This window comes from Ischnura elegans, chromosome 8 (assembly GCF_921293095.1).
Source record: "Ischnura elegans chromosome 8, ioIscEleg1.1, whole genome shotgun sequence".
Taxonomy (NCBI): domain Eukaryota; kingdom Metazoa; phylum Arthropoda; class Insecta; order Odonata; family Coenagrionidae; genus Ischnura; species Ischnura elegans.
This window is the reverse complement of record NC_060253.1, coordinates 48,433,560-48,461,013: the sequence shown is the minus strand read 5'-3', so window position 1 is coordinate 48,461,013 and position 27,454 is coordinate 48,433,560. Positions and strand designations below refer to the sequence as shown.

Sequence of the window (27,454 nt, the reverse complement as noted above, 5' to 3'; positions counted from 1 at the left end):
CTTCCCACCCGGCGGGCTCGGGTTCAAATCCCGGGAGTGGCAGAGGATTTTCAGAGAATTCCCGATCCCTGCTTGAGTGCTGTGTGGAGGACATTTCAAGCGTAACACTCCGTCCGTCGGATGGGACGTTAAGCCGTGGTCCACTTGGCGCCTTTCGTTAAGAGCAGGCTAATGCCGACGCCGGATTTCTCTCCACCCTTCCTTCCATACCCTACCCTCATGGCGCAAATGACCTAAGCTGTACGTCGCCTCTTCCAAATACCATACCATACAACATAGTGAAACATATGAGGCGAAAAACCAATCTTAAGGCAGTACAGCGGTTAGAGCGGCATCGGCTGAAGTGAAGTGATGTACTTGGACTACTTATTATTTACATAAAAATGACGTCAAAAATGTAAAACAAAGAAAACATAATGGAGCTACCAACAGTCAGAATTTGATTTTTAAATACATGCATAGCAATTCCAAGGACTCAGATATTTACATCAATGATTGGCTACCTCCTAATTTTTATCATCGATTTCGATTTCGTGTTGTATTCAAGTTCCTGATTTCTGCGATAAAATCTACTTTTTCATTAATGTTTTCATATTAATGAATCAGTTATGAACTGGCCGTATGAAAGGACACGTGCTTCTCTCAAAACTATGCCTAACCAAAATTTACGCCTTCCGTGGGAGAAACTGTCCGAAGTTACTTATTCGATATTTAACCCAATGAGAAATCCCTTGCGTGTAATTAACACACATTGATGGTATGCAAGTTTCCTGTGAGAGTCACCTCCAACGGACAATACATGTCCAGAGCGTCGTAAGGCTTCACCCAGAAAGGATACACCCACCCCAAACTCGGGACCCAAATTTTTGGTTACTTAGGAAAAAATTCACTACGCAAGACCAGAAATAATTAATTCGGATTGAAAAAAAAACGGATCCCATCAATTAATTTTTCCTAAGGATAATGTCGAAAAAAATTTAAGGGACAAAATTAGTAGGAAAATATTACGTACTTTAATTTATTTCTTAAGTAAGTGATAGATTCCGATACATGATAAAATGTAAACAAGAAATGGTAATTTCCATACTTCAATCTATTAGCCAAATACCGACCATGGTTTTGACACTCTATGCAATTTTTAAGGTAGGTAACACTCTATATCACCATGATCGATAGTGGAGTTACATATTTGAGCGTGGAAATAACCTTACTAAAACAATTTCGCCCTCCAAAACTTATTATCGATAAACTCTTGGCATAAAACACGATTACTCTGCACCGTAATGACTTTTCGCAAGGAAGAGTTGATTACGCTTGTAAAAGGTTTTAATGAATTTCAAAAGTTTTAAGGTGATCTTCACCATCTTCGCAATTTTGCGTGTGTAACCAGATCCGTTGAAAGGTCGAGTTAATTCATTTGATGGAGCTTAATCACCCGTCCAGACTCAGTCATCAGCAATCAGCAAGACAAGAAAAGAGGAAAATTGAGGGTGATGAAGAAGACATCTCATCGCATAATTAAGAATGGTAAACGACGTGGTATACAAATGCGGTGATGGAAATTTAGAAATTATATGCAACAACTTTTACATCAGAATTAGAACAATCATGGCTACCGCCAAAGCACGACAGAAAAAATATGAAATAATCTGTTTGATATCGAGATAGGTCCATGACTGGCTCGTTCTCAAATTCTAATTAATCTTTTACTGCTAGGTAATTTGAAAAATGAAGACACTCGTGTATTTTTCATTGTTTTGATCCGCCGCACTGTGGTATGAAAGAAAAAAAGAAAAATCGACGACGTTAAACCTTTCGCGGATAAGTTGATGATGTCAACACTTTAAGGCAAACTTATCAACGCATGTCAGTGATCCCTCAGCCTTGCTCATGAGCCTAGCATGGTTTATTGCTTTAAGTAGTGATTTCATTCCTACTCTCACTGGAAGTATCTCCGTAAACGAACAACCGAAGCAGAAATTTTATGACGTCACTGATCCACGAAAAGTGGGCCTAGACTTTCTTGTCTTCTTGTTGTGAAGTTGCGCTACAATGTCTGAGTAGTGACGATTTTTTTCAGTCGTTACCTATTTTTCCCAACCATATTCAAAAATAATAATTATAATTGAATGAATAGCGATTTCAGGTATGAGGGAGCATACGACAGTGAAGAAAAATCGAATATTTCGTTAGACCTAAGCATGGGCGGAATATTAAGTTTCATATTTGGGAACCATCAACCCTACCGGAGTTTTAGATGCTATGGGAAACTTCTCAGTGAAACGGGAGTCCTCTGGGCCCTCCCCTGATGTTTTTAACTAATTAAAACTTATGTTCTTTTATTGCACTTGAATGTACAGGTCCGTACTATTTTTCGCACATATTACCATTTATGTTGGGGGGACGGGTCGGGATTCCCTTAGCTCCTCCAAAAACTCCGCCCATGAACTAAAGCAAATTGTTTGTTATTCACGCGAAAAAGTTCGAATTCAGCAATAAAATAGTTTCGTCCACATACCTGCATTTATATGGGCTCAGATCAATTTTGATTACAAAATGAGCATGTAACCCACGCAAGACCAATTTAAACAAGTGTATTCTAATACGTGTACTTAACCTTGCTCACTTCAGAATTATGTTTCAACGCGACGCAGATTCCTCCCCCCCCCCACCCAGCATTAGTTCCCGCACTCTCCGCAATTGACATCGTGACTCTACCGTCGCAGAAGCATCACTATGGAAACTGGGCATCGAAGTCTCACCAACAATTATTTCCAGCAAATCGTCAATTAGAGCCGCGGCGGTGGGTCCTTGAAATTCGGGCGTCATTTCGGAGCGAAGTCCTCGAACAAATGAAGGGGACTGGTGGCGCCACTCCGAACGACGCACCGCCGCGGAAACATGTGGGCCAAATCGTATTCTCCATGTGCAGGCCGGAACATCCGAATTTCGATTGTCATTTGCTTGAAATTTATAAAGGCTTGTTTTTGTGCAGGTCCGTTTGAGTAAACAAATGAAAATTTTCATATGAACGTTATTTGGTCTTACGCGGCTCGTATTTCTGCACATAAATGATAAATAAGAGTTCAGTTATTTTTATAAACGTCGAAAAGATGTGAAGCTAAGTTTATTTTTTCAATCACTTAATTTAATTTTTTGTTTAATTTTTCCAGTAACCGGCCCTTTAATGATGACTCGACCTCCCATACCCAATAAGCTTTTAAATTCATATTTCTAAGCTATATTTAATGTCAAGTGCCTAGAGAAAATTTTCAAAGGGACCTTCCGAATATCTTTCAAAGTTATGCAATGCTTCATGCCTGTAAATACGCAGAGGCGAATTTACGCAGCAATTGGTATGTCGTTCATTTATTGCCAAACATTTTTGGAGATAGCCGAAAAATTTCAAGTACTTACCTCTTAAAACGAATATGTCTTATTTCATTCTCGTTTATTGTGATTTCTGCCCCCAATGAAGTCGCATTGTTGCCTCGCTCAAACTATTACCGACATTATGTTCGTCCAAAGCATGCATGTATTCACCCAACGATGATAACCACTGTGTTCCCATTAATCGTCAAACGGCTGTACTCTATCGTGTACATTAGGATGATGAAAAGCAGGGCGTTTCACAATGCTGTTAACAACCCGGAAATTATCTCAGTGCATTTAAATTTATGGGATTCACCGGAAAAAAATTATTCTGAAGTGGCTCTTTTCTCAAATAAATGTTTCATTAAAATTTTTTTTTTCCACTTCCGGCGCAACAGCGCCGTATAGTTGTTGGCGCCGCCTCGCCGCCGACATTGAAAACGGCCCCACGCCGCGGCGCCACCGCCGATTCTGCTGATAAAAAGATGTACATCTCCGAGAACATACTCAGTACTTAAATAAATACTCAATATTGTAACACTGTATTAAAGGACATTTGGAATTACGATCCATCGATTCCAACAACACACTTACTGCCTCAATGAGCCACTCTTCTTTGAGTATTTCCTGTCTTTCCCTCTTCGAATTCTTAAGTTATCAATTGTTTAATAACCTTATCGTTCGATGGAATGTGTCCAAAAAAATAAAACATAAAAATATGGAAAAATTAGGGAAACGTTAAGACAACAACAAAAATATATATGTGAAGAATTATAAAAAATAAATAATTGCTACTTGCAATGAAAAAAAAATTATTTAAAAAGAAAAAAAACAGACAAAATAATTTAAAAAATAGCAAAAACTAATGTATTTTGTCATAAATGTTTTGCAATTGATGTTCCCAATTTAGTACATAAGTTTATGGTATCACAAACATCGTACTACCCACACAACGACAAACAAATGAGCTCCATAATTATCATATTGTAAACTGGCTGAACATCGTTTACCGATACAGCATGAGCATGATTTACTCGTACCTACAGATGGAACGTGCCTTTGGCGCGCCAATTGAAGAGACTTCATTTCTTAGTTTTGCACTTCTTAATCCTAGGAACTCAATTTTCTATCGTTCGTGGCTACTTTGCGCCATGGTGTGGACCACAGCCAGTGAGCGCCGCTAGTCTCCAGTGGTTTCGAATTGTTGAAGCTTCTAAATACCGCGGAAATAATGCATTTCAACAATTGAATCGTGTGATGACGAATCAGTTAGGTATGAATCGTCAATTGGTAATATTAAATGCCAATTTCGCAATTGCACAATTGCGCAGGGGAATATATTTCCTGATACTCAAAGCCGGTTTGTGCAATACCTGTACCCATCATTCGAAATAAATTTTTGTTTCTATGTTTGACTTGAAATTTCTACTATCGCACATTATTCTTTGGATGGTAATTTTCTTGAAAAGTATAGTGTAACAACAGTTTAAAGTAGATCATTTGATTTGGATAAAAATATGTCCTCCATTTTGACATCCGCCGTTTTATTTTCATTTTGACGTGAAATATTTAATCAGCTACTGGCGCCCTTGTTCAGCACTGTATCATATTGGAGGTTAATTTTTATTCCCAAATGAAAATGAACACATTAGGAGAGCTGTTGGATCTTCAAATGAACCGTTCTATAACTCATTCATTGGTCGAGGCTTCAACAATGACACGGGGGAAATCTACATGCACACACTACGCCGCAGACTGCATCAAGAGGCGTGTGGCAGGGGGTGTTAGGGCACCATTTATTAACAAATTACAAGGAAATGTTCACATGAAATTACACCTAGCAGTAATTAAAGTCCTTCATTTCTCGGGGGAAAACGAATTCCCTTACCTATCCGTACAGCAAAACATCTCTCTTAATATCGTTTCTGTCGGACCTGGAAATGTAGTGTGGTCCTGATATGATGTCCTCCGTGACCCTCTTATACATATCTATTCTCAGTCGTTCACGCAATCTTAGCCTCGCGCGCAGCCTCCGAGTCTATAGTGGCTCCCAGCCTAATTAGTTGAGCATCTATGTAACGCTTTCTGATCTCCCGTAACTTCTGTCTTTTTTTCCACGATCAATAAGAGATTATAACGGCAGCGATAGAACTCATAAATAGATTGCATGACTTGTAGTGTAGCCTACTAACCTATGTAAAACTTAATGCATGTTTCTTAATTTTATTATTATTTCTAACAGCATATGGTAGTATAATTTGTTAGCATGCGTGACGTTTTTTGGACCGTGTGGTGTGCATGTGGGAGTCCAATTGCATGCTGCATGCTGGTGATTGATCACCCCCTGCCAAACACCCTAGAGGTGGCTCGCAGGGTATTATGTAGATGTAGATGTAACAGTTTTTGACGAATATTATAGCTTTTCTTTGTACCTCAGTACTTGGTTATTGAAATTCCAAACGATTCTCGTATATGGATAAACATTGCCGGCCTCGTGGCGGTGGGGTAAAGTCCTCGCCTGTAAAAAACCGTAGGTCGTGGGTTCGGATCCCGCCTGGGTAGGTGATCCCTATCCGGGGCATGGATGTTTGTGTTGTACTTGTTTGTGTTGTTAATGCTGGAAACACTCGTTGTAAAAGGCCGTTATGTACTGGTCATGGGGGAGGTTGATAATAAATAAATATGTGACCTCGTCTGATTTTGAACCCAAATTCGGACATAATAACCCTCATCGAAAAAAAACGCTTGATGAACTAATTTTAAGTGTTACTACGACCGTGCGTATATGTTTGCTCACCAAGATTTCCGCTTAGCGATCGCAAGGATGATCGTTTGCACGATAGTGTTGGAAACGGGGCAAGAGAGGAGAGCGTCGCCAGGGCAGCAGCCGACGACAACCGCTATAGCCTCCCGCCATCACGGGACAGTTGGATAGGTGGAGGGGACGGACACAGGGGGGTCCTTCAACCCCACACCCCTCCTTCCTGCTTGCTGTACATACGTATATGTGCTCGTCCCGTCCCGGCAAGCACACCTGCATAGTCTGAATGTGTATCGCGGGAAGAGGAGACCCCCTCCCATCGGGGCCAACTTAAACCCGTTCCTCTTCTTCCCGCAGATCGCATGTCTCCTCAGGGGGAGAGTAAGGGGAGGGGCGGTGAGGGGTAATGTGAGGGGAAGGGAGGACGCAAGGAAGGTTTGCAGATGCCGGAGCTTTCCACCCCACCAGCACAGCAGCCGCTGCATTGCTTCCACAAGGTGGCATTTTGTTAGAGAATAAAGCTATGTAACATGAAACTCCTCTTTGAAATTCATCACCATTAGGCGAGATATGGAGGAACAACAGTGAAGTTATCTGACCCACTGTTATGATGGCAAATATAAGTAAGGTATAACTCGTTTCGAGCAGAGCGACATCATCAGGTGGGTTATTCAGCACCTCGGAATTAAGATTCGAATTTAGCCAAAGACGGGGATGGTTTGAAAGTTCAATAACTGACGCCTGCGGCGCGCCAGTAACGGCTGACTTGAACGGTTCACTTTCCATCGTGTCATCGTAGCTACCATGAGAAATAAAATGATTCATTGAACGATTCATTTGAAGATCCGACAGATGCACGAATGTCTTATTTTTTTATTAGTCTACGAGGTACTGTGCATGCCACCACAAGGATGTGTGGCACGGGATGATTCCACACCAGGCATGCAGCACTCACCCTAGCCTTAATAGGACACGCGCTCGCTTGCCGGACAAAGGCCTAGCACACAGGGTAACGAGATACGATCTGTCCCGAAACTAGGAGAGTGCTAAGATCACGAACAAGTTACCATGCAAGTAAACAGTTAGTGGTATAAAACGAAAAGTTAGCGTAGTAAGTAATTCACGAATGAGTAATAAGGTAGCAAGAAATGCATGCAGAAATTTTCTATTGACAAATCAAGTATAGTAAGATTCGAAGATACAAAATAACCCCCCCCCCAATGACATATTACTTAAGTCATCATCATTATGCGACAGCAAATCGAATACTGTTTTGAAGCATCTCTCCATTCAATTCCATTATCGGCTAATATTTTCAAAATAACTCAATTATTCTGCATTACGGCTTTCATCATCTGTTCCATATGTCTCACTAATAACATTTCTAATATTAGCAATCTAACGTGACGATGACGCTAAGCGTCAAAACCCTTTTTAACTGCATAATTTTCACCATCAAAATAAAGGACAGTGGCAAAAATTTAAAGTTCATCGTACAACAATAGGTTTTCTGGCATTTCGACGGGTAGAAAAGTCTTTGATATATTTATAAGACCGAATTTATCTTAATGGTCCCATAAATACGACGGAAAGAGTTATTTGAAAGCAAGGACTTCATAATTCCACGCAATGTACATATTCAAAAAAAGCATGATTTCGACGTAGAATGTCATTGTCAGGTATCAAAACAATAATCAAAAGTTAGCATACACAAGCATGTTCACATCTGCTTGCGGAGATGTCAGTCAAGCCCGAGACCGTTTTGTTTAGGTTTAAAAAATTAAGTGTAGTCTCAAATATTTGCACAGTTGTAGGCATGAGCATCATGAACAACCCAGTAAAATCACCGAACCCTAGGTGGTGGCCTAAGACCAGAAACACACAATCTCCAAATTTGTCTTTTTTACAGTTTTGCAAATGACTCGAAAACCGATGCGATTCTATGCGAAATGATACAAGGATGCCAAATTAAACTAGAGAATGTTTGCCAAAAAAGTGTTCGGGCGATAGGGCAACCATTAATAACATCTACAGGACCTCTATCCGTGCTTAGTTAATTCGCCCTCGTCATCTCACCATTAACGTCGACACCTCAAAACAGCTCTCATTGCCATGATAGACATGGATAGGGCACGTGTCCTTAAATGAGCGAAATGGTTGACTAGCGAAGGAAGGGTCAGGGCCGTACTAAGAGGAAGCCCAGACGTTCAAGACGAGAAATTAGTACCAATTTCACCCGTGAGAGCGCGACAGTGGCGCTCGAGGACCAAACAAAGAACTTCCGTTTCGCGACGTGTTGGGAGCAATTCAGAACGAGCTCCGGTTATGTGGGCTCTGGGTTCGAGATTCTGGAACAGCGTGTGGTGGCGTAATTGTTGGCGAGAGGGAAGGAGCGAGGAAAACAGTTGAAAAGCGTCATCCGCTCGTTCCGGCGCGCCCAATGGTGGATTTCCGGAGGCAAGCGTTCTCACTGCCCCCCCAGCCACAACAATGAAGGCCCCCAGCCCTCTGCCCCGCAATCACTGAATTAACCTGCTTGCTGCCTCCAACCACCGCTCGCCCGCATATTGTGCTCTGGCAGCCAGCAGAGGGGTCTCAAATTCATTTGGACCTTCGAGAGGGCTCAATGGGTAGGAGTGACGTCAGTGGTACCCTCTCGACAGCACCTTGCATACTCCCTGGGTCCTTGAAGCGAAACAAAAACGATATTCGGCTAATGCGTTCGCGAACAAGATTTGAAAATACCCTGATTACGCTATTGCCCCCCCCCCCCCACCAGATCGACTCCGTGTTTGGGAAGATACCACACTTTTCCGAATCAGGATATCTTCCGAAGACTTGGTCAATGGTCGGATATGACCTACGTACACATGAATTAAATCATCTATAAGCCAAAATCTAGCCAAGAACGTTGCTGTAACGTCTGACATGGAATCGCTCTGTGAAGTAAACGTACTTTTTATGCACAATCCAGCAATACAGAATCATTATATTAAGTCAACAATACTAGGACTGGTTTGACGCCGTTCTCCGTCTCCCCTATCCGCTAACCTTTTCATAGCGACGTATTTCTTCTCTTTCACATCCTTTATAATCTGTCCTCTGTAACTCATTCGGGGCCATGCCTTGCCATTCTTCCCTTCCACCTGTCCTTCTGCGGTTGTTTAATCAGGCCATCATGTCTCATAGTGTGGCCAACTAAGTTGTTCCATCTTCTGCTTAAGGTTTTTAGAAAACTTCTCTTTTCCCCCGTCAAAGATAAAATGATAAGTTCATTCAAAATGATAAAGTGAATTTTACCATTGACGTCAAACTTCCCCCCCCCCCCTTTTCGGGGCACTGAATAAGATCTCTCCCATCCTGTGAATTGTCAGCCCCTTGAAAATGGAACGGAAGTGCTGAAACCGGTCGGAAAAATTAAAAGTTACCGTGGTAAAGTACCTAAAGCGTGCGAAAAATCCACAGGTAAAAAAATCATTCGCCTTGACCAGAATTCGAACCCGGATCCCTGAATTTCCGGTCGCATGCTTCAGCCAGATAAGCTACCGAGACTTCACTCCTTCCTGTGGATATTTGTGGGTTGTGTCCGGTTGTGTCCACAAATATCCACAAGGAGGAATGACGCTTTGACGAATGATTTCTTTCTCTGTGGATTTTTCGCACAATTTTTGCATTGCGGACAACTCCCGTAAAATTTATCACCGTGGCCAGCCCCGGTATACTTAAACTACCTTTGACGACGTCACTGATTTATCCCCCTATGGCGGTAAATTACCCAGTGTATTTTTTTCATTGTGTGATGGACTTCCGCAAAGTGATGCCTAAAATTGCCTCTCTGATATCATATATTTGCCCGAAAAATGAATATGTCCACTTGCCATGGGCCTCAGCTACACCGGACTTTTTTGTTTCGAATTATCATTTACTGTTGGCATTATTATCTTTATTACATTGTTGACTAGAGAAAAAATTGTGTATTAATTAAAATTGCCTTTACTTTTCCTATGAAATCACAAAAAAATATTTCACCGGAATAGCTTATCAAAAGCCACATAGAACCATAGGCATTATTAATCCTCATTATCATTTAATTTTGGCAGCATACTGATCAATACAATATCTATGATAAAAAAATGAGCACTAGTTAAAATTACCTCTCTTTTCCCTGTAAATATCACTATAATTATTTTAGAGGAATCACTCACCAAAAGGTCCAAAGGATCTTAGGTGTTTGTAATCCTCACTAACATTTAATTATGGTTTAATTATGTTCATTATGTCTTAGATGATGAAACAAAATGTACATTAATGAAAATTACCTTTCTTTCTCAAATGAAATTACTAGAATTATTTCATCAGAATCGCTTAACAGAAGGTCCAAAGGATCTTTGGCATTTTAAATACATGTTAACCTTTTAATTTGGCATAATTCTCTTCATTACATCACTGAGTATAAAATAAATTGTGCATAACTTAAAATAACCCCTCTTTTTCCTATGACATAACCGGCATTATTTAACCAGAATCGCTTACCGAAAGGCCCAAAAGGCCTCTGCCAATTTTAATCATTATTATTTAATTTCGGCATAATTCTGTACTTTACAATATTTATGACAAAAAAATTGTGCACGTGTTAAAATTCGCTTTCTCTTTCCAATGATATCACTGGAACTATTCCATCAGCGTCTCTCACCAAAAGTCCCAAAGGATCTTGCGTCCATCGTAAAGCATGGGATCGTGAGAGCGAAGTATAAATAGAAGAGGAAGGAATTAATGAAACGGGACAGGAAGGAAGGAGGCGACTATTAGGAGTGGAAGCGAAAAAACGGAAAAGGGAGGCGGGGGAGAGAAGGCGGAGGATTCGATCTGCAGATGTGTTTTGGATGTGGTCCAGCGCCCTTTTTATAACTCCCTCCTCCTCCCACGCCCCCTCCCTCCCTCCCCTACAATAAAAAAGATAAGACTCGCGACCAAATTGGCGAAGGCACACGCGTGTCGCAAAAAGTCTCCCTCTCTCTCTCTTTCTCTCTCTCTCCTCCATCACCTTATTCATCATCAGGTCCTACCTCTTCTTTTTTCCTGCCCATTACCACTTTCAACGGGCTTCGTACTGCCCTCGCCTTGCTTATGGAACAAGGGAGCCTCAAGTAAGTGAATATCGGCCATTTAATTCGAAGCCACGCAGAAGATGTAGGGTAACTATCAGGGATATTTCTCATAAATACATGGTTATTTATTTTACTATCAATATTATAATATTATAAAAAATAGACGAGAATTAGTTTTACCATAGTGACATGATTTGTTATATTACCGGTCTCGGTGGCGGCGGGGTAGAGTCCTCGCATGCGAAACCAAAGGTCGCGGGTTCGAGGCCCGCCGGGGTTCGTTACCCTTATTTAGGGCATGAATGTTGGTGCCCGTTGAATTGTTAAAATGTTATCTAAAACCCCGATGTAAAGGTCAAATAGTACTGTTTTCGGAATTGTGGAAATAAATAAAAAATAAAATTAATAATTTCCGGCGTGACTTCATAAAATCGAATTGACATAGTGAAATGCAAAAAAAATATATTATTCCGTTTGAACGAAATGATGTGCGACCCGAGTTTCCACGTGGTACGCATCATCTGGAGTATTTGCATCGAGGACATTTTTATTTTGTGCATTCGTTTGCAAATATACCTGATGATGACGTTGCACGTCGAAACCTAAGGAGGACAGCATTAAATTTATGAGAAATTATAAAGTTTTTTTTTGCATTTAATTGTGTTAACACATGACGTTGCGTTAGAAAAAACACATAAAACTAGAGAAACACATAAAAAAGTAATGCAATGTAAACTTTACCCAAAACATATTAAACATACAAAAATGAAAAAGACTTACAATTCAATATTATTTAAACTCCTCATGAAAGTCTTAGTTAACGCAGTAAGGGTTAAAAAGACAACTTTTGGTCCACCGTTCCGATTCCCTATTTCATAAAAGAATGGTGCGCTTTTGAGTATGGAGTGAATGAAAACGGAATACTTACAGTTAATTTTTTTTAAATTTGTCGTATCAAACAGTTTTTTTTAAACATAGTCACTAAATTTTAATATGCGTTAACGAGACATAAATTTTAAATAAAATTATCATATTTCATATCATTTAGACACCGACGACAATAGCTATCTATCGGAGAGCTTTTTCACCTCCCTTTAAGAATGCGAAAATAATTAGGTCTCTTCTTCACTACCTCCAATAGATCCAATAGACCTTTCTGAAAGTTTTTCCTCCAAGAGAGCATTTTTTAAATCATTTACGCTGGCTTTTAAACATCTTTCAAATATCCCTTTCCTCTGAGTTGGAGTCAATGGTGCTAGAGTCGGACATGGAGACATTTGTCTGATAATTCAATCTCAGCCTGCAGAATCTGGCTCGGTCAACGAAGGAAGGTAGAATCGCTATCAAACCAGAGGCAAGAATAAAAAATAACATATTGTGTAAATATGATAAAAATAAGTACAAAAACAATGTTATAAGTAGCATTGGTGTTTTAAAAAAGCAATGCATGATACGAAAGGGGGTATCAGAATGAAAGACTTTGCAGTTGGCTCTTAAAACTGATGCGGGAGGGAAAGAGGTCAGTAGGAGAAGAAGTATTCGAGAGGGAATTGGAAAGGGAAGATAAACGGTAGAAAATGGATCTTTGTGAAATTGATAGTATGGCGTAAACTACGTGAACATTTCATCAGATATGATTTAGATCAGAAATGCTGCCCAAATCAAGAATAACGTTTTACAAATGATCATTTACGTGCATGGGGTGTGAATTATTCAAATCCCTACCTAAAATAATAAAAAGATATCAGAGTGGTAAAATATTTTTATAAAAATTAGAAAATTGATCTTATGAAATATTTAATCTATATCTTATGATTAGTTTCAAACTATTTTATTTTTGTTTTAGAAGAGAAATAAATAGCTGTGTGATAGCTGATTGTTAGTTGCAATGTAACTGAAAGTTTGAACAAAGAACTTGATTTATATTGTCTCATGACGCTGTAAACTACATTTTTGAAAACGATCAAGGCATCTGACTATTATGATGTCTATTTTCGGATTTTTAATTTATATGAGTAATGAGTATTGTTTCACCGACCACCAGATTCAAAAGGCAGCAAGTTAAAATTAATTCATGAAGGCTCATTATACAGTTCTGCACTGCAATGCAATTTCTGTGCTTTGAAGTAATAAATTAATGTTTATCTTCACTCCCTCATGACAGAAATAATTTTGTGTCCAGCATACCGCAAAAAGTGAATTCTTTATTGGCAATGTTCCATGTGCCCTCTCCTACCTGATACACATCTTTTCGATGACTACTGTATCGTGCCATTCCACTCGCAAAGTGAAATAATGGAGTTTATAAATGGCCTTACGAGCATTTATCTTTTTAAGAGTGTTTTTTATCACAATAGATTACGTACTCGGTATCTGACCGATAAAATCGGTGCGTTGACGCCCATTAAATCTCCTATCATCACTTGACCGATAAAGTCATAATTAAAACAATACGTAAATATTAAGTTGCACTGAAGTCCATCTTGAAAGCTGTCTCCCTACACGCTGCAACTATAATGAGTTCGGTTACTACTCTTTTGAGAGAAACATAGACATGATGATAAATTAAAACTTTACAGTCAGCAGCTCATACTTGGGACGGGTACTTATTTGGGATGAGAAGGACTTTCTACTTTTCCAGGTTGGCTACCCTGATAAAAACAATGTTTCTTAATGCTAGATAAATTGTTAATACTAAGTTCCATAGTTTACATGCGAAATAAACAAACAATGAATTTTCAAATTCAAATTTTTATTTCCTCCGGGATTATTACTATGTGCGATGTCTACACTCCCAATCCTTCAGCATTTTGCCGGGAACAAAGGAAAAGTTACTGTTCTCACGAATGAGCATCGACTCACAGTGACTCCAAATACATCTATGGCTAAGGCTAAAGTTATTCTCTGAAAACACTATTATTGGTAAAAAAAATGCTATATTTTCCATGTTGATCAACATTGTGGCAATCTTGCTTTCTATCTTTTCTTATCTATTTCAACATTGCATAAATATCTAACGCGATAGCTGTAAGCAGGGGTCTTATCAAAGTTTGGTCTAAAAAAATAAAATATCAGATTTTCACGATTTTCCCACGAACTTTATAAATACCTCCCTCCAAAATGTATGGTAATGTGTTTTAGTAATATGTTTAGTAATATGTTTAGTAATATGTTTAGTAATTAGTTTTAAAAGCTCCAATATGATGTAATAATTGGGCTCATAATTTTTTTTTATAATTAAATTTTTATAGTAATTAATAATATTTTTTATTATTAAAATTTATGGGGATATTAATGGACTAATGATACTCTGAAATAAGGCATGTGGCGGTACTAAATATGTATATTTTGACATACTTTTTTTTAGGCATTTTATTATAATATAGGATATATGTATAATTTCAACTGTATTTTTAAAACCGTCATTTCGGAGGTATCTCAAAAGTTAGCGGGAAGGGAATTGTAAAAATCGGATCTTGTCTACGGCTATCACGTCAGTTATTTAAGCATTGGGATAGCTATTTAGGAATCTGCAATATCATATCGAATCAGACCATCGTGCGTTCTGAAATTTATCTATATTTACCTTGGTCGCATGCGCAGAGGGCGAAAATTTTTCTTGTTTACATTCACTCTGAGGCTAGCGAGCTCCCTTTAAAAACCTGCCTGCGACCCTGCCGGGGTTCGAACGAGAGGTCCTTCTCCTCCTCTGCAAACTCTTGAAAAACGCTCTGCGGTGCGAGTGGGTGGGTGGAGAGGGAGGTTGTCGTCGCCTTGGAGACGCGAAGGAGGGGGGGGGGAGGGGAGGGAGGGTAGGTGTCGCCCTAATCACCCGGTGGCGCAGCTATATCTATAATTCAGAGGTCGTCGTCGGTGTGCTCAGACTCTTCTTCTTCTTCTCAGGGCAATCATGGGGAAGGTTAAACGAGCGGAGTGTTGTCGGGGAAGTGATGTGGTGTAAGAGGAGTATAGCCACGTCCACAACAACGTAAATTGGCGTGCCGGAGCTAAAGCCAGGTCGATATAAAAATATCGCGAAAAATTATTCCCTTAGCTAAAAGGCAAGTCTATGAAGAAATGGCGGAGAAAACACATAATTAGTCACTATAATCTTTTCTAATTTATATGTATTAAATAATAATAAGGTCGATGTGTTGAGTACGTTGTTACGGAGAAATGAAATCATATTAATATAATGCATCTTTTTGTCATGGTGAGCTTAATCATTGGTATGATAAGCAAAGATATCATGCTACCCACTAATTTTATTTAACATCACACAACGCATCAGTGCCTGTCAATGATTGTATGGCAATCGAAAAACGTGTTTTGAGATGTTGAATAAAATTAGTGGGCAGCACGATATTTTCGTTTATCATTCGATATGTTGTTCCAAGATATCTCTCTGGAAAAAGTTGACTTTCTTTTTCCAAGCTTGGTGAATAGGAGTCGAGCATTTATACTCCGGACTCAGCCAGCTGAGCGGATTCGTATTGTTGGGCTACTAGATGAGCGGATTTGATTCGGTGGGCGATTGTTGAGCGTTTTTGCAGCGGAAGTATCGAATCCGTTTTGCGTCTCAACAATGGAGGACTTAAATCAATTGTAGGTCAAACTCGGCAGTCCATTTACTCCTACGCGCATTTTTTCTTGTAAACGGGAGGAGTCTATTTATTCTATTTCTAACTAGAAGTTTTATTTGCATCGCAGCATGTTCATGTCCTTAGCTCTCTCCTAATTTCTGGTTTGACCGGGTGTCGTTGTCCTGTGTGCTTAAAAAAATGCCTATAGTGGAAACACACCGTGCCACACTGCGGTGGTGCCTTAAGGCCGTTTTACACGGGGCACGGAATTGCGCAGATTTGAGCTGCATTAATTTCTAAAATGGCGTGGAATTGCGCGAATGCATGAGTGAAATTAGAACAGGGGGTATTTTCCCATCTCACGTCCTCGCATTCTCGCATGTGTTCTAGTAATTCAACGCTTGACACGATGAAATTTTGACTGCGCCTTCGTACACACGTCAGACTGTGCAAGTACGTGCCCCGTGTAAAACGGCCTTTACACGGTACTTCATAGATGTAGATTATGTCCTAACACCGCCCGCCTATTTAGGTGGTTTGAAGGGTAAATATATGTGTGTATGCCACTCTTTTCCGCATTGCATTGGACACCACGTGGTCAGACTTCTCCGGAAGTTATTTCGTTCGCCATCTGCTATTCCGACGCAGATGCTGTCCTATTCTTTTAACCACAGCTGCTTCACGATTGTATCACTCATACGCCTCCATCTGATTCCAGCACAAGCCATATCAAACTAAATAGTTTGCCATAATATTCGGAATCGGCTTACTAAGAATTCAGTGCGAGTACTGCTCCACTTTTAAGTGACGGCTGATTGGCGCACGAATCCGTAGCCCCATCAGTATTCACAGTGTTTGACACTTAAAAAGCTTTCAGTGGGCTGGTTGGTATCACAACATAGATCCGAACGCTGAAATAAAGAAATACTTTTAAAAATGAGTCGTTATAAGGGCTGTTGAAAGATTTCATGCAAACTAGTGAACTTGAGATTTTATGCTTGTCTAGGAAACACTAGAAGAGACTAGTTTTCGTGCAGTCATTCGTGTATTTCGACGTTTTAAAGCTGTTCTACACGGGACATATCGATACATCCACTGCAAAAACGCTCAAAAATCGCCCACCGAATCAAATCCGCACATTTAGTGGCCCTAGTAGTACTAGATGAGAGAATTTGATTCGTTAGGCGATTGATGAGCGTTTTTGCAGTGGATGTATCGAAATTTACCGTGTAGAACAGCTTTGAAGCGTCGAAATTCACGAATGACTAGTACTAGATGAGCGGATTTGATTCGATGGGCGATGTCTACACGGGAGGTGTCTACTTATTTTATTAATTACTTGAATTTTTATTTGCATGGCAGCATATTCGTATTCATAGCACTCTCCTAGTTTCTGGTCTGACCGGGTGTCGTTGTCCTGCTACTAGGGCTACTAGATGAACGGGCTACTAGAAATTTGATTCGGTGGGCGATTGTTGAGCGTTTGTGCAGTGGAGGGATCGATTTACTTGAACAAACTCTTCCGTGAATCCTATCATAAGGGCAACTGCATCGAGTGAAGCGTCAAAATTGAAGTATAGTAAGTAGGTATATCATTTTTCTAGTTCCTTGTTCCCATTTGAAATATTTTCCAAGATCCTGGATCTCACTACCTTCCGTATTTTTCCGCGTTGGTTTTCAGATGTAGAAGAGTGTTTTGACAAGATTTCATCAGGCGTCTTCCGGTCTAAGTGCCGTTATCGACATTTTGGCTGCGTTTGGTTGCTGCTGCGCTGTGATTGGCCAGTTTTTGGAACACTCTTTCCTAAGCGTTGGTCAGATGGTGTCCCTTTTCCCTGTTGAAGTTCCTTGGCGTTTTGGTGATCTCAATTGATTCCCTTATCAGCCTGGGATACTATCTTCTTTTCTTGTTAATGATGATGATGCTTCTTTCCTTGTCAGTCAATCTCCGACACCCAACGCGTCAACAATCCCGAATATGAAGATATCCACGAATCTAGAACGCCACGGAAAACTACGAGGCAGCAGAATACCTATCCTTTTGTTTATAGCCAAATATTTAGAATAAAAAGGAATTTGTCGACCAAACCTCCACAGAAAAACAAAAAAACGGGGCAGGTCAATGAAATGAATAAAGCACGCACGATACAGCATTTTTGTAGTATTCACGCTATAAAAAGTCTGTGCAATATGATGCGTCACCAAAACATTTAACAATTTTTCGTGACGTGAGAAGGAAGTGAACTCACGCATCTGTTCCCAACGCCTAAAATGATGCGGCATGTTACTGTTAGACGCAAAAAATCTAAGTAAAGAAAATAAATAAATTTCAATATTTCCTGCGCTAATTTTTAGAAACACCGAATGAAATAGAGTCTTGATTAAATTGCAAATGACTTGGCGTTCGACACGTGGGCCCCTTTCAGAGAATTGTTATCACAACGCGTGAATGATCCCGTTACGGTGCGTCATATCTAGTGGGTGTCTCCGCGTAATCTAAAGCAAATTTGTCGTACATATTCGTTGAATTTTCCTATTGTGTTTTACTGTTCAAGGATTTATCTGACGTCTAAGCAAAGGGGACACGTGCAGCACTGGTCACAACACCAATATAAACAATGATCGTCGTAAGATTGCCTCTGTATGAGAGTGTCTGATTGCAGAATTATTATCTATCTATAATATACAAGCTGATGTTATAAATGTAGGTCATAATGCCTTTGCCATGATGCAATCCATTCATTATGAAAATAGATTCAGGATTTTTCTCACGAATGTTACCATATAAAATTTTCCAGTCGGCCGCTAAATGTTTTGTTACCGACCGCGAATTTGAATGGATATACTATACCTACCTACATATACGAAAATTGTGTACAAATTATAAAATATCTTGAAAATTGAACCCTGTAAATATCACAGTATTACCAGTAGAAAACTCTTAGAGCAAATTATTTGAAGTAATGCACCTTTAACCAGAAGACGCTGACTGCAAAGTCAGCGAAACTGCTGTCAACAAAATCCCACGGACGCGGTGAGAGCCCGAAAAGAATGCAGAGATCATTCGAGCCTAGCGTACAAAATCTTTTCAGGCTTCACTTGGTAGAAATGCGATATATCCGTGATAAAACTAAAAATGGTTACTTACACACTTAAATATAAACTTTTACACTACCGAACATGGTTTCGGCCTTCTACACACTTGTATGTCATTTTCAAGGCCTGTAATAGTGGATCGGTCGGAGGGTGGGTAATGTATTAGGTCAGTAGTGTAATAGTTGACATTAAAGTGTAAAAAATCACCATTTGTAGTTTTGATCTTGAATATTCGAACCTTATTACATACAATGCATAATTACAGATAAAATTAGAGAAAGGTTTGCCCTACTTATCCCGGATATTTCAAAATAATGGCGTAGGTTTAGAGCGAGTGGTTCATCACGAAAAATACAAAATACGACCGGTATAGCGTGAACGAAGCGCCCTCTTCAGCTTTGTCGCAAACACAGATCTTCCCCCTGCACCCATTCAAGTGCCCCCTAACTCTACACACCCTCCCACTCCCAAACAGCACTAAAGGGCTTTCTCTCTCTCGCTGCACTTACAAGGCTTCTACTTCCTCCTTCCTTACAACCCCTTCCATTTTGCCACTCCTGAGTAAGTGCAGAATACCCGCCCCCCCCCTTTTGCTTACGCCACGTTTTCTTCACTATCATTCGAACGATCGTGCAATTCATGTCCGCAATCACACTACGATGAAAAAAACTGGTCATCCCTCAATCGCCCAACGGTTGAACCAGATGGTGCTCCAGTGGGAAATGGAAAGCAACGCGTTTCATAATGATGTCAGTGACTCTAAGAAAACGTATGAACTAGTATTTATGTTTAAAGAAGTTGCCGTAAAAATTACTATTTGTCTAAAGTAACTGCTTCGACCAGTTTCGCATTTCTTTACATTGGTGTAGATAAGTCAAGAGTGGTAACATTAGAAATGTGGAGGTGCGGAATAATCATGAAGATACAATAGATCGACCGAGTACGTACAGACGTTTCCTAAAAACCTTTAGAAGAAAATTAAATCGAGACTTGAAGCATTTACGTGGTGGAAGGGCTCCATATTAATAATGAAAAACACTTTGTTACTTCCACAAAATTCACAGTTTCTATTTTATTACCGGTTTCGGCTATTACACCATTTTCGAGTACATTTGTATACCCTGCATATGAAAATGGTGTAATATACACTGTAATATACATATACAATACATTTCAAATACACTGTATTTGAAAATGGTGTAATAGCCGAAACCGGTAATAAAATAGAAACTGTGAATTTTGTGGAAGTTACAAAGTGTTTTTCATTATTAACCTTTAGAAGAAGACAGAAAAACTTACTCTTATCAGGCCACCTTATGAGGAGGTACGATGGCCTGATAAAAAAATCGTAGGACAGGTGGAAGAGAGGATGGGCTAGGGATGGCCCCGAACAACTTACATAGAACAGTTTATAAAAATATGAAAAAGAAAAAATACGTCACTACGACAAGGCTAGCGAATGAGAGAGCGGAATGGAGAGCTGCGTGAAACCATTCTTAGGAATGTTAACTTAAGATGGTGATAAATTGCCATTTCCAATCCCGGCATCCCAGAGTCGAAACATTGTTATGTACCAGGGTTCTGAACTAATAGCCCGGTCAAAATAGACATTGACCCTTGCATAAATTGCCAACAAGCTGAAAATTTGCAAGAACCTCAAGGTCACCACTCTAATGAAATACTGAAAAGTCCCCAACGATCCCGTGAGTGCAAAAAAATTTATTCAAGGTCAAAGGTCACAAAAATGAGTTTTTTGCATTTTTTGGCCAAACGGTCAGTTTTGTGATAAAAATTGCTCAGACCAAAATTGTAGATCAAAAAATTATCTACAAAATTGTGATTTCACTTTTTTCTTTAAGATTTTCCGTTCCTGAGAAAAAGCCATTCGAATGTAGGCTGGAGCTGTATTCTTCCTAATATGCATGACTATATTGTTGCGCTCTACGAACATTATTGGACGCGTAACTCGCATACATTCGAATGGCTTTTTCTCAGGAACGGAAAATCTTAAAGAAAAAAGTGAAATCACAATTTTGTAGATAATATTTTGATCTACAATTTTGGTCTGAGCAATTTTTACCATAAAACTAACCGTTTGGCCAAAAAATGCAAAACGCTCATTTTTGTGACCTTTGACCTTGAATAAAATTTTTTGCACACACGGGATCGATGGGGACTTTTCAGGACTTCATTAGAGTGGTATCCTTGAGGTTCATGCAAATTTTCAGCTTGTTGGCAATTTATGCAAGGGCACCCCTATTTTTTGGGCTAATTTGACCGGGCTATAAGTCTTGCGACAGATTTGACAATCAAAGTCCACGCTTCTTACCAAAGGGCCTACACACTGGAGCGTCCAGTCCGTCCCGTAGGAACTTGATTTATACTGCCACTTGGGTTTGCTTTTTGATCGATTTTCCAGTGTCAGCAGCGAGCTATGAGCGCATATCCATCCGTTCATTCTCAATATTTGCGTTCCAGCATTTATAACCGCGAGGAAATCGCAAAGAAATGATTTGGAATTCGAAATGTTATCGTCATCACTGGTCAACAATCCAATGACTGATTTGACTCAGCTCTCCACTCAATTCTACAATCAGCTAATCTTTTCACACATATTTCTTCTCTTTCTTTTTCTTCATCCTAGCGTTTGTCCCGCGCTATTGTAGGGTCCGTTGTTCTGCAAAGCCTTCTCCACTTGGCTCGATCCAGGACGTCTACTGGCGTGGCGTTGATGGTCTTCATGTCCGCCTTAATTTTGCCTTATCTGGCATGCCCTCAGATCTCACGACGTCCCTGAAGTCTACGTGTCATGGGTGAAGCTTCTCTACACCAACGTCACCAGCTCCGTCCGCTGCCCATCAGGAATATCACCGCCTTTCCCAATCACTGTTGGCGTCCACCAAGGATCGACCCTCTCTCCGCTCCTTTTCATCCTGTGCGTGGACACACTCACGGCCTGTCTCCAAAAATCACATCCTTGGTCACTACTGTTCGCCGATGATGTCTTCTTTGCCAGCACCACCAGACCCGAATTACAGCAGCGAACTCAACTATGGAAGGTACGACTCAACAACTATGGGTTGCGATTAAACACCAAGAAGAATGAGTACATGGAGTGTGGACCTCAAACCGATGGCACGATCAGCATCGACGGCGAGGACCTTGAAAAGGTCGAGAAGTTTAAATATTTGGGCTCTGTCATCAGCAACGATGGAAGCACAAACGCCAACACACGAGCTCGAATTAATGCAACATGGCTGAAATGAAATATTTCTTCTCTTTAACGTCCTTATTTACTTGTTCTATATACTTTTTTCGCAATCTCCTTTTTTCCGTTCTTGCCATCCTCTTGTCCCTCGACGGTTGTCTTCATCAGGCCATCATGCCTCAAGATAAGGCCAATAAGGTTGTCCCGTATTCTTATCAGGGTTTTCATGAAGCTGCTCTTCTCTCCTACTCTTCTTGGAACTTCCTAATTAAAAATTCGGTCGATCAACTTGAACGTCATCATTATCCTTTGGCACCACATTTCACAAGTGTCCCATCTTGATTTCTCCGCTTCTGTCATTGTTCATGCCTCAGTTCCTTAAAGAAACATACTCCAAATGTAAGTTTGGCTATGTTCTTTCCTTACTTCTGTGTTTCAATTCCCCAGAGAAAGTAGATATTTCGACGTAAAATAACATCTCGAATATTTATTTCGTTTTTCAGACCTAATTATAGTGGTAGCGTCTCGAGAGGCTACTATGGTTTGTTTGCTACGACGGCGCTTTTGTTTATACCTATTAAAAAAATTAACTAGGTAGTACTTCTGATATATATTTCCCTTTGAATAAGTATGTTTTCACGATCGATTACCATACCTTATATCGATGGATACACTTTTGGAAATATATAGTCTTAAGAAATGAATATATATTTCCGAGAGCTAATGTTTTTCTCTGTGAAGGCTGATAATTATTAGCAATAAAGAAAACGAAATTACATATGTGGCACTGCTGGTGTAGTGGTATCATGCAAGATTCCCATTCTTGCGACCCGGGTTCGATTCCCGGGCAGTGCAATTTTTTTATGTTTCTAATATCGAAAAAATACTTCGTATCTATTTCACTGACATCCTGAAAATCCTCTGAATTCACGGAAATAGGCAATATTTCTAATTTTCGAGCATGCAGTTGTTCATTTCGTAATTTTTTCTTTTTATTTAATGTGCTGATTGCTTAAAATAAAAATATGTAGTATAATAAAAAAATATTGAGTAAACGTTTACGAGGACGTCCATTTGTTGTTTTTTGAGTACGAAGTTCATTCAATACACGCCTGTCGCGTAGCCAGGAATTTAGTTCGGGGGGGCCCAAAACCAGGGGGGGAAATTTTTGAAAAACCGGGAACTAAGTAATGGGTTTTAACTAATTTTAAGACTTTTCATTATCGAAAAAACTTAATTTGTTAAAGAAAAATTTTGTATATTCCTGGTATTTCAATTTTTTGCTTTCTTTTATAAAGGACAATAATTGTGTTTTTATATTTCGGTCTGGACACCCCGGACCCCCCCCCCCTGGCTACGTCACTGATTCACGCATTCAGTGAAGGGTTTATAAACGAAGAAGAACCTACTTGATTGAATAGATAGATTTTTTTCGAAAAACAAATAACGAACTGGATTTTCTTATACCGTTAGGAATACTATTCCAAGACCTGGCCCCGGCGTAGTGAATAATCGTTTGACGTAGGAACTGAGGAGCGTGGAGGAGGAAGCCTTAAGAGTTGGGAAGAACACCATCCCAAAGAGGATGTTGGGTGGGTAACCTTGAAAACCCACGGATGAGCGCTCGCACGAAGTAAGAGGGTTAGGCACCTACGTACTACATAAGACATGAATAAGTACTGAAATGGGATCGTAGGTCTCCTCAAGAAACTACAGGTTTTCTCCAACTTACGACCGTCCGTCTTACTTCAATCCAACCAGAATTATTTTGAAAAATAAGTTGGAAAGTATCACTTAACCCATTTTGGCCAGAAAATTTTCTGCTTCCGACTATGAAAATATTTAGCCACGTTGCCTGTATGGTGGTCTTTAGTCATTCAGAGATACATCATCTTGTTTCTTCAGAATGGCCCGTAGGCATATACCAGCACCGGGTGATAACGAAGTTCTAATCTAATGTTGTTCAACCTCTACGAGTGACCTTCATAGGGTGAATGAATCTTCGGGGAAAGCATATTTTTAGGTTTAGGAAAGTTAAAATAATATATGCAATTACGATTCTCTGTTTATTTTTAGGATATTTGCTTGTAATTTATAAACAGGAGGCGTCCATATTGAATTTCCATTTCGCATCCGTCCCATTTTATCAGCGGGCTCATTCCGGCCAGCTTCAATTACAAACTAATGAGTGGATTAAGTTATTGCAAACTTCAGCAACATATTTGTGATAAATTGATAGCAAAAAGGGGTGCGGGTTTTCTTAAGGAGTTTCATTTGCTAAGAATGGTGGGATGATCTAGCGTTAATGTGTATTGAAAGCTCAAAGACTCCAAATATAGAGGTAATCGCTTAATTTAAATTGAAAAACCACCGTCGCACGGTGGTCCCGAATCGGAAAAAGCTGCACCAAAGTAAAAGTCTTAAGGATTTTTTTTATATAGAGACTTGAAAATTGGAGTAAATGCTTAAGAATGACCGCCAATAATGGATTCATATGCCATTTTTCAAAAGTTTAACCCGTTACTAAGAACCAATATACTTATCTATATATATAAAAGAAAGTCGAAAATCGTGTTAGTTAGAACACTTATAACTCGAGAACGGCTGCACCGATTTCAATGAGATTTGGTTCTTTGGATTCGTCTCAGGCGGGGTTAACATATAGGCCATTAAAAAAGGATAATTTCACAAAAAAAATTCATCTCTTTCCTATGGGCATGCTTTTAGGAGTTATAGTAACACAACAATTGATAAGTCGGTCAAAACTACAAATTAAATAATTTGTTTTGTTTTTACCACTTTAATAACTGAATTTAGTAACAATATAACATTTTAATTACTAAATATATTCAAAATATTAATTAAATTGAAATTACATTTTTTAAATTTAATTCGAGCTGATTATAAGCCCAGCCGTGGCCCAGCTTGAGTTGACACTTCACTACCGTGTTTGTAAACAAATCTCCAAGCAATTGTTGACAAACGGTAATGTCCGTGTTCCTGTCGAGGAATCGAGTAGTTTTAACTCATTTCCTTGGAATGATTGAAAATTAGTTTCAGTGAGCTCATCAACAAAGAGTTCCAGAATATGATTGATCACCAAAAGAATCAAAGATGGTTGATTTAGCGAGCAAGAACGAAGATGTGGATGACTAAAACGAGGTAAATTCAAATAGTTCGTACTCTGCATGGATTCGAATCTTTTAAATGTGTAACAAACGAAGACGAAATCACCAACTATCTATCTGAATATTTTAAGTCCTTGGACGTACCTGGCTTACCAAGGCACGATTTACAGAAAAATGTAGTTTCTGTGCTCATGATCTTTCGAAGCCTAAACCAACCATAACTATTCAACGGAACGTGTTTGATCATTTAAAAAATTGGTGATGAATGTGATTCACGCAACTTTACTCAAAGGAAAATTCAAAGGTTAGGAAGTCCTCATTCCGTAGATTCCATGATCTCAACTCATATGCCCTTTTGAGCTTAAACGTATTCAATTTACAATTCGTGTTGCATTCGTGATAACGATTAAAAAATCGCATGGTCAATCTTTCAGATTTTGTGTTGTTTGTGCTCATGTGCTAATGAAAACCCCTGATTTTCTCATGGTCAATTTAGCGTGCTATGTTCACGAGTCGATAAACCATCCTCTCTATTTCTTCCTTCGCTTCAAGTGCGTAGCTAGGATAGGGGATTTTGGGCGCAGCTAATACCACGGGTCTGTAGGGTATAGAAAACTCGCTAAGGTAAGCGGGAAGTGTGGGGGCACTTCCCCCAGACATTTTTTAAGATAAATGGTTCAAAATAGTGGGTTTTGTGGCTATGCGAATAGTTAAATATGTTTTGTTTGTTAGTCATCCGTCCCCCTAATATTAATAACAAAATCTTTCATAAAAAAATTCTCTAAGCTCTTGGGGGGGGTTTATCCCCCAAAACCTCCCCTCGCTGCGTCACTGCTTTGCTTCGCTATATTTATTTGGCTTCATCTGCTTCATCTTGCGCCTGATAACAAAACAAAAACAGTTGTTTCTCAGAAGGTGCTTGACGCAAGACATTAAACCCGAATGTGTAGGGCTCACCGTGGTGCGTTTAAGCATGCAGTACGTTTACGCAGTGCATTTTTTCCAAACAGAGATACTAAAACTGGCGTGCCTTAAGTCATTTAATGCGAATGCTGCTTCATAGGGTCTTTTCTTGCATGATTTTGAGCATCAGTCAAGCGTCGGTCTGGGGTCGTGTCAACCTGCCCCCTGAATGGGCCAAGTGTATGCAACAGACTTGGACCTAAAAACATTTTTTTACAGCTAATAACGCAAATAGCCAACAACTGAATGCGTATATAATTTTTATTCCATGAACTGCTTTATTAAACCACAATGCCCAAAATTTCTTAAGCTAAAACGTAAGAAAATTTGTTGAAAAAAATCCGCGTAAACGTGCTCCGATTCACACTATGAAGATTCAATAAAGAAAATGTCTTTCTGACAAGCAATTTTGGTACTCATTTACGTAGTTTTATTGAATTTGTATCCTTATTTTATTATAATAAATTAAACATGATTAAAAACGGTACAGCCGCTCTTGATTTATAAATGGTGTAAGTAAACTGTAAGTTCATTGATTGTTAGGCGGTACGAAGTTCGCCGGGTCAGCTAGTAGAGTATACAATAGAGAGTAGCCCACATATGATACATTTTTCAAAAACAGGCGTAATTTCGTTTTTCTCCGAAAATCTCTGAATATAGGCAGGTGGTGTTGTGGGTAAATACTAAAGAATGACGACCAAATATGGATTTATATGTCATTTTACATAAGTTTAACCTGTTACTGAGAACCAATGTATAGAGTATAAAATAGAAAGTAGCCCAAACATAGCCAATTTTTCAAAAGCATGCGTAATCTCGTTTTTCTTCGAATATCTTTAAATATTTCGGAGTTGGTACGATTTTTATAGAATCAAAAAAATACAATATTTCTTGGATATGGTTCTTTGCCAATATTATCCACGACTCTAAAAGATTTTGGCTGTTATTTTTCTGATATTGAAACGCTAAATAGCGTATATATTTTTCAGGTGAAATTTGACATACGGTAGGCACTATCTTCCGCTTACGAAATACGTTACTCGGAGAATTTACATCACAGTGTAAATTACAGACATTTTTAAGACTACTAAGAAGAAATCTTGGAAAAAAGTTTGCGATAGAAGAAATGAGAGCAATTTTTCAATCGTGTGTAAAGTCTGAGAGTAGGATAATGTATCGATCGACTTTACCACTTAACTCATTACGCTTTCGAATATGCTAAGAACTAGAAATTT

General features: G+C 39.3%; 1 non-coding gene across 1 annotated transcript; it reads left to right on the top strand.

Annotated features, from left to right (window-relative positions):
• Positions 1-22,912: 22,912 nt before the first annotated feature.
• On the top strand, positions 22,913-22,983 carry Trnag-ccc. The gene has a single exon. It is a non-coding gene; the product is annotated as a tRNA-Gly (tRNA).
• The last annotated feature ends 4,471 nt before the right edge of the window (positions 22,984-27,454 follow it).